The following is a 12,500-nucleotide window of genomic DNA, read 5'->3' as shown; positions in this document are numbered from 1 at the left end:
ATAATGATAAGAATAAGGATGGTGATATTAAGAATGATGACATTAAAGATAATGATAACAATGATAAAGATAATAATAATAATGATAATGATAACAATGATAAAGATAATAATAATAATGATAATGATAATAATGGTAATGATAATGATACTGAGGATAATGATAATGATAATGATAATGATAATGATGATAATAATGAGGATAATGTTTACCTGCCTGTCTGCCTGTTTATCTTTTTTCTATCTCTATCTCCTATAGTCAGATTCCCTTATCATATCTCTTATCATTTATGTCTGTGAGCTTAATCACCCTCCCCCCCCCCCCCCCCACACACACACAAAAAAAGAGAGAGAGCTAAGGAGGTAAGGGGGGGGGCGAAGTGGGGATAGTGGGAGGGGTCAATGGGAGGGGCTAGTTAGGGGGAGGGGAGGTAGTGGAGTGAAATATTGGGAGTGGGGAGTGGATGGTGGGTTGGAGAAGGTAATGGAAAGGAGCAAGTTGTGGGCGGTGGAGTTGGGGGATGTGCATGGGGCGAATGGGAGGAAAGCGAGAGGAGAGAGGGGGAAGGAGAGAGAAAAGGGGTGGGGGGTAGAAGGGGTGGGGAGAGAAGGGGAAAAGAAGATAAAAGGGGGGGGGGTGGAGGGAAGAAGAAGAAAACTGAGGGGAAGGGAAGGTAGAGAAAGGAGGGGAAGTGGGGGAAAGGAGGGGCCTGGGGAGAAGAGGGTAGTGAAGGGGGGAAAGGGAAGTAGGGGAACGGGTGGGGAGAAAGGAAGGGAAGGGAGGTCAAGAGGGAAGTCTGTAGGAGGAGGGGAGGTAGAACAGGGAGGGGGGCATAAAGGGGAGAGGAGAGAAAGGGGGAGGGGGAGATGCGGATGTGGGGATGAGGGGAGGCAGAGGAGAAGGGAAGAGGTGTGCGAGGTGGAGGAAGAAGGGGCAGAGGGGAGAGTGGAGGAAGAATGAAAGGATAGAGAATAGACAAAGGGGTGAAGAGGGGAGACAGAGTGGGAAGGTGGGGAGAGGGAGGGCAGAGGAAGGGAGACGAAGTATGTGGTGATGGTGGGGAAGATAAAAGAGGAAGAAAAAATGTGTGGTGGGGGATAAGAAACGCAAGGAAAGTGTGCAGAGGGGCAGAGAAGAGTTGGGGGGAGAGTGTGTAAAGGAGGAAAGGCAGAGAGAGAGAGAGAGAAGTATAAGCAAACGAGAAAAGGAGACAGAGAGATAAGAGGAAGTAGAAGTGCCGAGAAAAAGGAAACCACATGTAAAAAAAAAAAAAAAAAAAAAAAAATCTAACATGATTTATAAACCCCCAAATCACAAATCTTATCTCCCCCAAACCCTAAATCTGCATCAAATCTTCAATCTATGCAACATCTAAGCCAAATTTTTGCAACGAGCTCGCGCACCAATATATATATATATATATATATATATATATATATATATATATATATATATATATATATATATATATATATATATCTTAACATCTCTCGGCCCATTATAAAGCGTGGCGGATTTAATTTACGATATGGATGAAATTCAGCGTCGGGGAGATTTCTTCTGCTTATTTACTTATTCCCTTATTTACTTATCTACTTATCTACTTAGAAAAGGTGTGGATGAGAAGGGATATCTCCACAATAGAGATGTATTTGAGTATTTCGAAGGTATCTCTATTTCTGACGAAGGTGAATTGCCAGCCGGTCAAATACATTTCTTGTATTGTGAAGATATTTATTCTCTGTATTGCTTTCTCTACATTTGTCGGCATTTATCTGATTTATCCGTTTATTCACTTATCTATTCGTCGACTCGTTTACTTATCTATTCCATTCATTAATTTATGATATTTCTTGCTACTTCATTGGTTCCTTTTTTAACTACAGTATATTATATCTTTTTTCTTTCAAATTTCTCGTTAGGAATTTCTTCATTTACCCTCTTCCATTCCTTTACATACGTACATACATACATACATGCATATATATACACACATATATATATATATATATATATATATATATATATATATATATATATATATATATATATATGTGTGTGTGTGTGTGTGTGTGTGTGTGTGTGTGTGTGTGTGTGTGTGTGTGTGTGTGTGTGTGTGTGTGTATAAATGTTTGTGTGTGTATGCCTGTGTGTGTGTGTGTGTATCTATGAATCTCTATATGTAGGTTTATGTATATCTATCCATCGATTTATCTCTCTCTCTTTATGTATATATAAATATATATATATATATATATAAATATATATATATATATATATATATATATATATATATATATATATATATATATATATTTATATATATATATATATATATATATATATATATATATATATATATATATATATATATATATATATATATATATATATATGTGTGTGTGTGTGTGTATATATATATATTTATATATATATATATATATATATATATATATATATATATATATATATATATATATATATATATATATATATATATATAAATATATATGTATATATATATATTGATATAAATATATATGTGTATATTTATATATATATATATATGTGTGTGTGTGTGTGTGTGTGTGTGTGTATGTGTGTGTGTGTGTGTGTGTCTGTGTGTCTGTGTGTGTGTGTGTGTGTGTGTGTGCGTTAGTGTGTACATATGAACGGAAGTATAGATATATATTCACACAATTATCGATACTCTCTTTCTTGGGATAATTTCCAAATGTCGTCTTTCTTTTGTTCTTAAATATGCATCTATAAAAAAAATCTAATTCCTCTCTTTTATTCCGGTTCCATTTAATATTTCTGTATCTATACCATTATTCTTTAACAATTTCTTTCCTCTTTTGTCTCTCTCTCTTCCTCCTTTCGCCCTTTATTCTATCTTATCTTGATCTCTCTTACTTTATTTTACTCATCCTTTTATTTCCTCTTCTTATCATTTCTCATCTTGCCTCTCTTTATTCCTCGTTTATATCTTTCGTGTCATTCATCTTTCCTTTCTTCACTCATTTCTTTTTCTTCCTCGCTCTTCATTCATCACCTTCTCTCATTTCCTCATTTATCCTAATTCATTTTCTCGTCTACTTCCTTATTCTCCATTATCTCACTTTCCCCAATTAACTCATTTCTTAATGTACCATTCACCCTCATCTCATCATTTCACTCGTTCATTTCTTCCTTTCAGTTATTATCTGTTTCTTACTCTATCCCAACTCGTTCTTTATTCTACATTAACTCATTTCCCCCAGAAATCCGTTTCTCGCCTTATCTTTCTCCTCATTTCCCGTCGTTATTCATTAATTTCCTCATTTTACGTCTTCCTCCCATTCCTCATTCGAACCCACCTCATTTCTTCACTTACTTACTCTTCCTTCTGTAGCATCTCATTTCTCGTCCCTGTCATTTCCTCTCTTGTTCCCCATTCTATCCAGTCTATCCCACCTCATTTCCTCATCTCTTCCTCACTTCGTCATTTTACCGACTCTCCCCCTACTTCATGTCCCAGCTTTCCTCATCTCATTTCCTCATCCCTGCCTCACTTCCTTATTCTACCCACTCTCCCCCAACTCATTCTAAATTTCTCCCTTACTTCCGACTCTATCTACTCTATCCCCAGCTCATTCCCTTATCTCTTCCTCATTTTTCTATTCCTGCCTGTCTACTCCCACCTCATTTGCTCATATCTCCCTCACTTCTTATTCCCCAACTCATTCCCTCATTTCTCTAGTTCACCCTGTCTAACCTCAATTCCCCATCTCTCCGTTACTTCCCTATTTTATCCATTTTACCCCACCTCATTCCCTCATCTCTTCCTCATTTTTCTATTCCACCCTGTCTACTCCCACCTCATTTCCTCATTTCACTCCTTTTTCTATTCCACCCTTTCTACACCCCTCATTCCCTCATCTTTTCCTCAGTTCTCTATTCCACCCTGTCTACCCCCACCTCATTTTCTCATATCTTCCTCATTTCTCTGTTCCTCCCTTTCTACCCCACCTCATTTCCTCTTCTCTCCCTCACTTCCCCATTCTCTTTATTCTACTCCACCTCATTTTCTAATATCTTCCTCATTTCTCTATTCCTCCCTTTCTACCCCCACCTCATTTCCTTCTCTCTCCTCACCTCATTTCTTCCTCTCCCCTCACCTCATTTCCTCCTCTCTCCCTCACTTCCTCATTCTCTCTATTCTACTCCACCTCATTTCCTCCTCTCTCCCCACCTCATTTCCTCATCTCTCCCTCACTTCCCCATTCTCTCTATTCTACTCCACCTCATTTCCTCATCTCTCCCTCCCTTCCCCATTCTCTCTATTCTACTCCACCTCATTTCCTCATCTCTCCCTCACTTCCCCATTCTCTCTATTCTACCCCGCCTCATTTCCTCATCTCACTCATTCCTTACTGGACGCTGCTTGCTCCTCCTTGATAAGAATCAGATGCCTTTTTTTTTTTTTTTTTTTTTTTTTTTTTTGTTACGGTCGAATAATGGGGCCAGATCTGGTGAGGCCGTTTCTCTCACTCTGGTTTTATTGATTATTCACTTGCTTGCTTGGAATTATGAATATTTGGTCCGGTTGCAGACGTTTATAGGATTCGAGTCTCGTTTGCCCCGTTTTATGATTCATTTATGAGCCTTGTTTTTTTGCTGTTTTTTTTTTTTTTTTTTTTTTTTTTTTTTTTTTTTTTAGTGTTCGTCTCATCATGGCGTCTCCGGTTTGGCTCGGAGATCTTGTGGCGGGAAAAATATGATATTATCGGTTTACTTTTAGAGCCAGCGGTGGAATTTAATCAGAATGACATTAGTTTGGTAGTTTTTTTCTTATATTAAAAACAAAAGAAAATAAAACCCAAGATTCTTTCGACGAATCCCGAGGCAGTGATAAAATGTCCTGGGAGTGATATAAAGATTTTTGAGATTAGGTTGAATGCTCCGAGTTGACGTGAAGCAAGGGTTTCGAACAAGGCTTTGCTGTTTCGACTCATACGGGTCGAACTCTAGTCATATCAACGCACTAACTGATTTTATTTTATTATTTTTGTCTATTTTTATTGTCTGCTTTGTTATTTGTTATTTTATATGATTCTTTTGTCCGAGTTGACGTGAAGCAAGTTTCGAATGTGGTTTTGCTGTTTCGACACATACGGGTCGAACTCAAGTCAAATCAAAACATCTGATTTATTTATTTTGTCTATTCTTATTGTCTACTTTGTTATTTGTTATTTCGCATGATTTTTTCCGAATGAACGTGAAGCAAGAGTTTCGAATGAGGCTTTGCTGTTTCGACTCATACGGGCCGAACTCAAGTCATATCAAAACATCGACTGATATTTTTGTTTTTTTCATTGTTTACTGTGTTGTTTATTCTCTATTTTTACCCGTTGTCTTATTTTGTCTTTTTGTCGTGTAGATTAGTTAGCTAGCTTAGCGTGCAATGAAACAAAACATTTGATATTACGTAAAATTGTGAAAGGTGTGGTTACAAAAATAATATCAATTGATTTATTTTAGGGCGTCTAGAGTTTAAAATGGTCTAAAAACCCTATAAAAGAAGAAAGAATTGATTTATTTTGATTTATCATAAAGGCCAGGAAGGGGTGTACCAAAGAGTAATGGATAAGGGATTTTTTTGACACAATGAAATATCAATATGAGCCGTACTATACTATAGACAAATTTGTACTACGCGCGTGCACAGTTAACCTAACATTCCGCCATTGTTCACACAGCATAACGGGCCCATTCGATGATTCGTAATAAAGTGCTTGAGTTTCATTCATGCAATCTGATATATACGAGAGAACACAGGCTGAACAATGAACAGACCTACACAATACTTTTCCATCAGGAGTACAAAGCGATTGTCCATCAAGGGACCCGGAACACCGCCGGCAGCATCGGTCATCGGGCAGGTTTGGTTCTCGTCCGATTTGCCGTACCAGTACCACACATACCAAGGACCACTTCTGCGCGGTGCCCTCGGTCGCAGGACTTCTAATGACCCGAGGAGGAGGAACACCGGTGAGAGTGGCCCGCTGTCTTGGGCTCTCGCTCGTCAATTTCAAGTTCATTTTCGTAACTTTTATAGAGCAACGTGTCCCCCGCTCGGCGCTACCCCATCCTTCTTAACCCCTCCCCCTTACCTCTTCCTCTCCCCATCCCATCCTTCTTACCCTCCCCCCCTCTTCCTCTCTCCACCCCATCCTTCTTAACCCCCTCCTCCTCCTCCCCTCTCCCCACCCATCCTTTTTAACCCCCCCCCCCACGCCTCTTCCTCCTCCCTCTCCCCTCTCCCCACCCCTTCCTTCTTACCCCACCCCCTCTCCTCCTCCTCCCCTCTTCCTACCTCTCTCAACCGCTGCACCTCGAGCTCTGATTCTCCATCTTTCTATCCCTCCCTCACCCCCCCCCTTTCCCCTATCACCAACTCCCCCTCCATCTCCTACACCACCTTGACTCCACACTCCCCACTCTTTCACACCACTTCCAGACCCCCCTACTCCCTCTCCTTCCCCACATCCAAACCCCACCTGCTCCTCTCCTCTCCCATCCCCCATCCCCTCCACAAATTTCCTTCTTCCCCACATCCAACCCCCTCCTCCTCCCCCACCCATACCCCACTTCCCTCCTTCCCCACAACTTTCCTTCTTTCCCATATCCCATACCCCCCCCCCCTCCTTCCCCAACCATACCCCACAAATTCCCTTCTCCTCCATACCCCCCCCCCCTCCCTCTTTCCCCATTCATACCCCATAACCTCTTCTCCTCCACACCCTACAACCCCTTCATCCCCCCCCCCTTCCCCTCAACTTCCTTCAGCCCCAACCCCCCTCCTCCTCCCCCCTCCCCCTTCCTTACCTTCCCCCCATCCTCCAACCTTCCCCCATACCTCCCTCTTCCCCTCCTCTCCCCCCCTATCCTCCCCCCTTCCACCTCCCCCCCACCCCCACCCCGCCCTCCAACCTTCCCCCAGATCACCAAGAGAAGTTTCGGGAACCCCCCCAACCCTCCCCCCCTCAAAAAAACAAAAAACCAAAAAAAAAGTGGCCATATTTTGATTACTGACTCCTCCTCCTGCATGACTAACTCGGGGAATCTGGGACTGTCGACCGAGGAACCGCCGTATAAAACCCTGACAAGGATGCAAATTTCGGGCAATAAAAAATGGCGACCACTTATCAATTTCTTTAATAGGGTTTATCTGTGGGGCTTAATGTGAGGGTCTGGGTGTTGTTTGGACTATGTGTTATCTGCGGGCTAATGGGGAGAAATAATGTGGATTATAATTTTGCTATAAATTCAGGTTTTCTTTAAGGGGGTTGGGTGGGGGCGGAGGTGGTGGGAGGGGGGGGGGTATGGGTGATCGGTGATGACATCAGGAGGGTGATATAGGGTAGGGGGGGGGAGCGGGTAGTTAGACGTCCATGCCTACCTGGCAAAGAATATCTTCATACGCACTTGAAACTGTATCGGCACACACACACACACATACATACACACGTAGACACACTATACCTTTATCAAGTACCGACAATTTTTTTACTTTTTTTTTTTTTTTCTTTTACACCGAACATTCTATTTATTTACATATTCCTGCATACATTATGATCAGTTCCTTGTTCCAATCTCAATGGTTTAAATAAAGTCCTTATTTAGATCATTCTCTGTGCTTACGTCAAGGGATAACTTTGAAGAACTTTCATATCAACCTATTTTTCTTTACCACTTTGATCGAATGTTTCATAATGTTGCAGAGTTCATTGATTATTGATACTCGCGAAATCTATTTTACTCACTTTTATATTATTTACATTTTCTTTCCTTCTCTCGCTCTCTTTTCTTTCTCGTTTTTTCTCATTCACTTCTTTTTTCTTTCTCATTTCGGTCTCTCCTTTCCTCGGTGTTTTGTCTTTATCTGTGTGCATTGATTTGTATCTTTTTTTATAACTTTATTGAGTTATATATATATATTCGCACAGAAATATACTCTCCAAATCCCCCCCCCCCCTCTCACTCTCTTAATCTCTCTCTCTCTCTCTCTCTCTCTCTCTCTCTCTCTCTCTCCCTCTCCCTCCCCCCTCTCCCTCTCCCTCCCCCCCTCTCCCTCCCCTCTCTCCCTCTCCCTCCCCCCTCTCCCTCTCCCTCTCCCTCCCCCCTCTCCCTCTCCCTCCCCCCTCTCCCTCTCCCTCTCCCTCCCCCCAATCTGTCTCTCTCCCCCACCCCACCCCCTATCTCTCTCTTCTTCTTCTTCTTCCCCTTCTCTTCCTCCCATCTTCCTCGAACAGATCAGTGCATCAGTATCAAAGACACACAAAGAAAATCCGTTTTTGCTTCCACATTCTTCCTAATTGTTCTGTGACGCCATGTTGTCAGTGAATTATGTAAAGAAGTTTTATATATGCTTTGCGGGAAACGAGAAAATTTATGAAGATTTATTTGTGTTTCTTATCTTTAAAAATGAGTGTTTTTCTTTTTCTTTTTTCTTCTTTTTAAAGTATGCGTGTTTAGATTTGTGGATGTTGTGAAGTGTGTTATCTGTAGATAAGGAAGTATATTGTATATTCTATTGGTGATGCTTGATTATTGAAAGGAAGAGATATTTTGAGAGAATAAGAAAAGATAATTAGAGAATAATGATTAAGAGATAGGGAACTGGTATTCCAAAATTATTATCATCATCATCATCATTTTATTATTAGCATTATCATTGTAATTATTATTTTTCATCATTGTTTTATCATTACTATTAGTATTACCTTCATTATCAAGATGATAGCTGCATATTGTGGTTATTTTTCAACTTTATACGGTAAATAGTTCCCAATTTTACTATTATATCTCCCTCCCCTCCCCTACAACTATTATTTCTCCCTCTCTCACGATCTGCTTATCACACGAATTCCCTCCCCATCTCCCCATACTCCCCCTCCCCCCACCCCACCTTTAACTCTTGTCATCCTCTCTTCATCTCTCTATCTCTCCTCCTGCGCCACCTCCTCCCTTTCCCCGCTACCCTCCTCACCCCCCCCCCCCAACCACCCCATATATCTATTCCCTCATCCACCCCCTCTTACCCTCTCCCACTCTTGTCTTCGTCATCATTTCTCCATCTCTTCATTTCTCCTGCGTCATCCTTCTCCTTCCCCTCTTCCCCCTGTTCAACCATCCACCCAGTCCCCATACCCCTCCTCTTGCCCACTCCTCCTTCCCCTCCTCAAACCCCTTCCCAATGCCCCCTCGCCCCCTCCTCGCCCCCTACATCATCATTTCTCCATCTCTCCCTTTATCCCCATCCCTTCTTCCCCTACCCCCTACCCCCTCTCTCTTCCCCCACCCCTCTCTCTCTCCCCCCTACCCCCTCTCCCTTACCCCACCCTTCCCCCTCCCCCTAACCCGCCACCCCCTCCCTACCCCTTTTCCTCCCACCCCCTCCCTACCCTTTCTCCTCCCACCCCCCTCTCCCTATCCCCACCCCCAACCTCACCTCTCCTCCCCCCTCCCACCCCCTTCTCCACCGTGATAAAGTCATCCTGGGCCCCCACCTGATCTCCAGAAACCAATTAAAGGTGAGATATGGAGCCCCCTCCCTCATAAACATGTCCACCTCATAATCCTAACTTCCCCGCACCTGGATATAAAACCTGCCTTATTAGGCCTAATTAAGCAGTTATCGAAAACCATCCACTTCTGTCAATCTCAGTCGGGAAGCTGTGTCGCTCTCTCGGGGTTCCTTCTCTGCGGCGGTGGCTGTGTCTCTCTCGTTTCTCTCTCTGTGTCCCTCTTTTCTCTTTCTGTGTTTGTAGTCTCTGGTTCCATCTTTCTCTCTGTCTCTATGCCACTCCCTTTCTCTGATTCCTTTTCTGCTGCTGTGGCTGTGTCTCTCTCGTTTCTCTTTCTGTGTCCCTCTTTTCTCTTTCTGTGTTTGTAGTCTCTGGTTCCATCTTTCTCTCTGTCTCTATGTCACTCTCTTTCTCTGGTTCCTTTTCTGCGTCTGTGGCTGTGTCTCTCTCGTTTCTCTCTCTGTGTCCCTCTTTTCTCTTTCTGTGTTTGTAGTCTCTGGTTTAATCTCTGTCTCTCTCTCTCTGTCTCTGTCTCTCTCTCTCTCTGGTTCCTTTTCTGCGTCTGTGGCTGTGTCTCTCTCGTTTCTCTTTCTGTGTCTCTCTTTTCTCTTTCTGTGTTTGTAGTCTCTGGTTTCATTTCTCTTTCTCTCTGTCTCTCTCTCTGTCTCTGTCTCTCTCTCTCTCTCTCTGGTTCCTTTTCTGCGTCTGTGGCTGTCTCTTTCTCTTTCTGTGTCTCTCTTTTCTCTTTCTGTGTTTGTAGTTTCTGGTTCCATCTCTCTCTCTCTCTCTCTCTCTCTGTTTCTCTTTCTCTCTGTCTCTATGTCATTTCCTCTCTGTCTTTCTCTCTCGAGTTCCTTCTCTGTGTCTCTCTTTTCTCTTTCTTTGTCTGTAGTCTCTGGTTTCATCTCTTTCTCTCTCTGTCTTTAAGTCTCTTTCTCTCTGTCTCTATGTCATTTTCTCTCTGTCTCTCTCTCTCTGTGGTTCCTTCTCTGTGTCTGTGACTGTGTCTCTCTTTTCTCTTTCTGGGTCTGTAGTCTCTAGTTCCATTTTTCTGTGTGTGTGTCTCTTTCTCTCTGTGTTTATGTTATTTTCTCTCTGTCTCTCTCGGGTTCCTTTTCTGCGTCTGCGGCTGTGTCTCTCTTTTTCTCTTTTTGTATCTGTAGTCTCTGGATCCATCTTTCTCTCTGTGGTGTGTCTCTTTCTCTGTCTTTCTCTCTCTATCTGGTTCCTTTTCTGTGTCTGAGTCTGCGTCTCTCTTTTCTCTTTCTGCCTCTGTAGTCTCCGGTTCCTTTTCTATGTAGTCTCTGGTTCCATCTCTCTCTCTCTCTCTGTCTCTATGTCATTTTCTCTCTCTGTTTCTCTGTCTCTGGTTCATTTTCTGTCTCTGTGTCTCTGGTACCATCTCTCTCTCTCTCTGTGTCTGTACCTCTTTCTCTGTCTCTATGTCACTTTCTCTAAGCCGGGTTCTCTGTGTCTGTGTCTCTCTTTCTGTTTCTGTTTCTGTAGTCTCCGGTTCCTTTTCTGTCTATGTAGTCTCTGGTTCCATCTCTCTCTCTCTCTCTCTCTCTCTCTCTCTCTCTCTCTCTCTCTCTCTCTCTCTCTCTCTCTCTCTCTCTCTATGTCATTTTCTCCCTCAGTCTCTCTGTCTCTGGTTCCTTTTCTGTCTCTGTAGTCTTTGGTTCCATCTTTCTCTCTCTGTGTCACTTTCTCTCTGTCTGTGTGTGTGTGTGGTTTCTTTTCTGTCTCTGTGTCTCTGGTCCCACCTCTCTCTCTTTGAGTCTCTGGTTCGGTCTCTGTCTCTTTCTGTCTCTGACTTTCTCTGTGTTTCTTCCTCTCTCTGTCTAACTGTTTGTCTTTCTCTATGTCTATCTCTCTTTCTATCTATCTACCTGTTTATCTATTTGGTTCACTCTCTCTCTCTCTCCATTTATTTCTCTCTCTCTCTCTCTCTCTCTCTCTCTCTCTCTCTCTCTCTCTCTCTCTCTCTCTCTCTCTCTCTCTCTCTATCTATCTATCTATCTATCTCTTTTAGGGAGGTGAAAGTGGGAGTTACGGTGTGTGTGTAGGGGGAGGGGAGGGGGTGGTGATGTAAGTAGAAGTGTGGGGGTGTTTTGAATAACATTTTTACTGCTGGTTTGTCTGTCTGTCAAGCGTAGTCGTCTTATGCTCGGGGTTTCTGTCGTCGCTGAGGTGAGGGGAAGAGAGAAGAGGGGAGGAGAAGTAAAAGAGGGGAGGGAATGAGAGGGGAGGAGAGGGGAGGAGAGGGAGAAGAGGGGAAGGGATTAAAGGGGAGGACGGGGGAGGAAGGGGAGAAGAGGGGAGGGAATGAGAGGGGATGAGGGGGGAGGAAGGGAAAAGAGGGGAGGAAGGGAGAAGAGAGGGGAGGGGATGAGAGAGGAGGAGGGGGAGGAAAGGAGAAAGAGGGGAGGGAATGAGAGGGGAGGGAGGGGGAGAGAGGTAAAAGAGGGGAGGGAATGAGAGGGGAGGAGGGGGAGGAAAGGGATAAGAGGGGAGGGAATGAGAATGGAGGAGAGGGGAGTGGCGAGTAAGAAGGGATAAGAGGGTAGAGAGAGATGGAATGAAGAAGGTGGGAAAGAGGGAAAGAATAAAGGGGGGGGGGGAGTGAGATAGGAAGAAGGAACTGAATGAGAAAGAAAAGGAGTGAATAGAGGGAGGGAAAAAAAGGAACGATGGAGGTGTGAAAGGGGAATAAGAAAGAGAAGCAGAGAGGGGATGCAATGAAAGTGAGAGAGTGAGTATAAGAAATGAAGTGGAAGAAGAGAGATAGAGAGAAGAGGAATGAGAGGCAGGGGAAGGGGGTAGGAAGAGGAGAAGAGGAGAGGTGTGGGAGGCGGGGGTGAGGGGGGGGGCAAATAGGGCTTTTTTCTTCGGTTATGCCATTTGGTTTCTTAAGGATGAGGGGGGAGG

This window comes from Penaeus vannamei, chromosome 30 (assembly GCF_042767895.1).
Source record: "Penaeus vannamei isolate JL-2024 chromosome 30, ASM4276789v1, whole genome shotgun sequence".
NCBI classification, from domain to species: Eukaryota; Metazoa; Arthropoda; class Malacostraca; order Decapoda; family Penaeidae; genus Penaeus; species Penaeus vannamei.
This window is presented reverse-complemented; position numbering follows the sequence as displayed.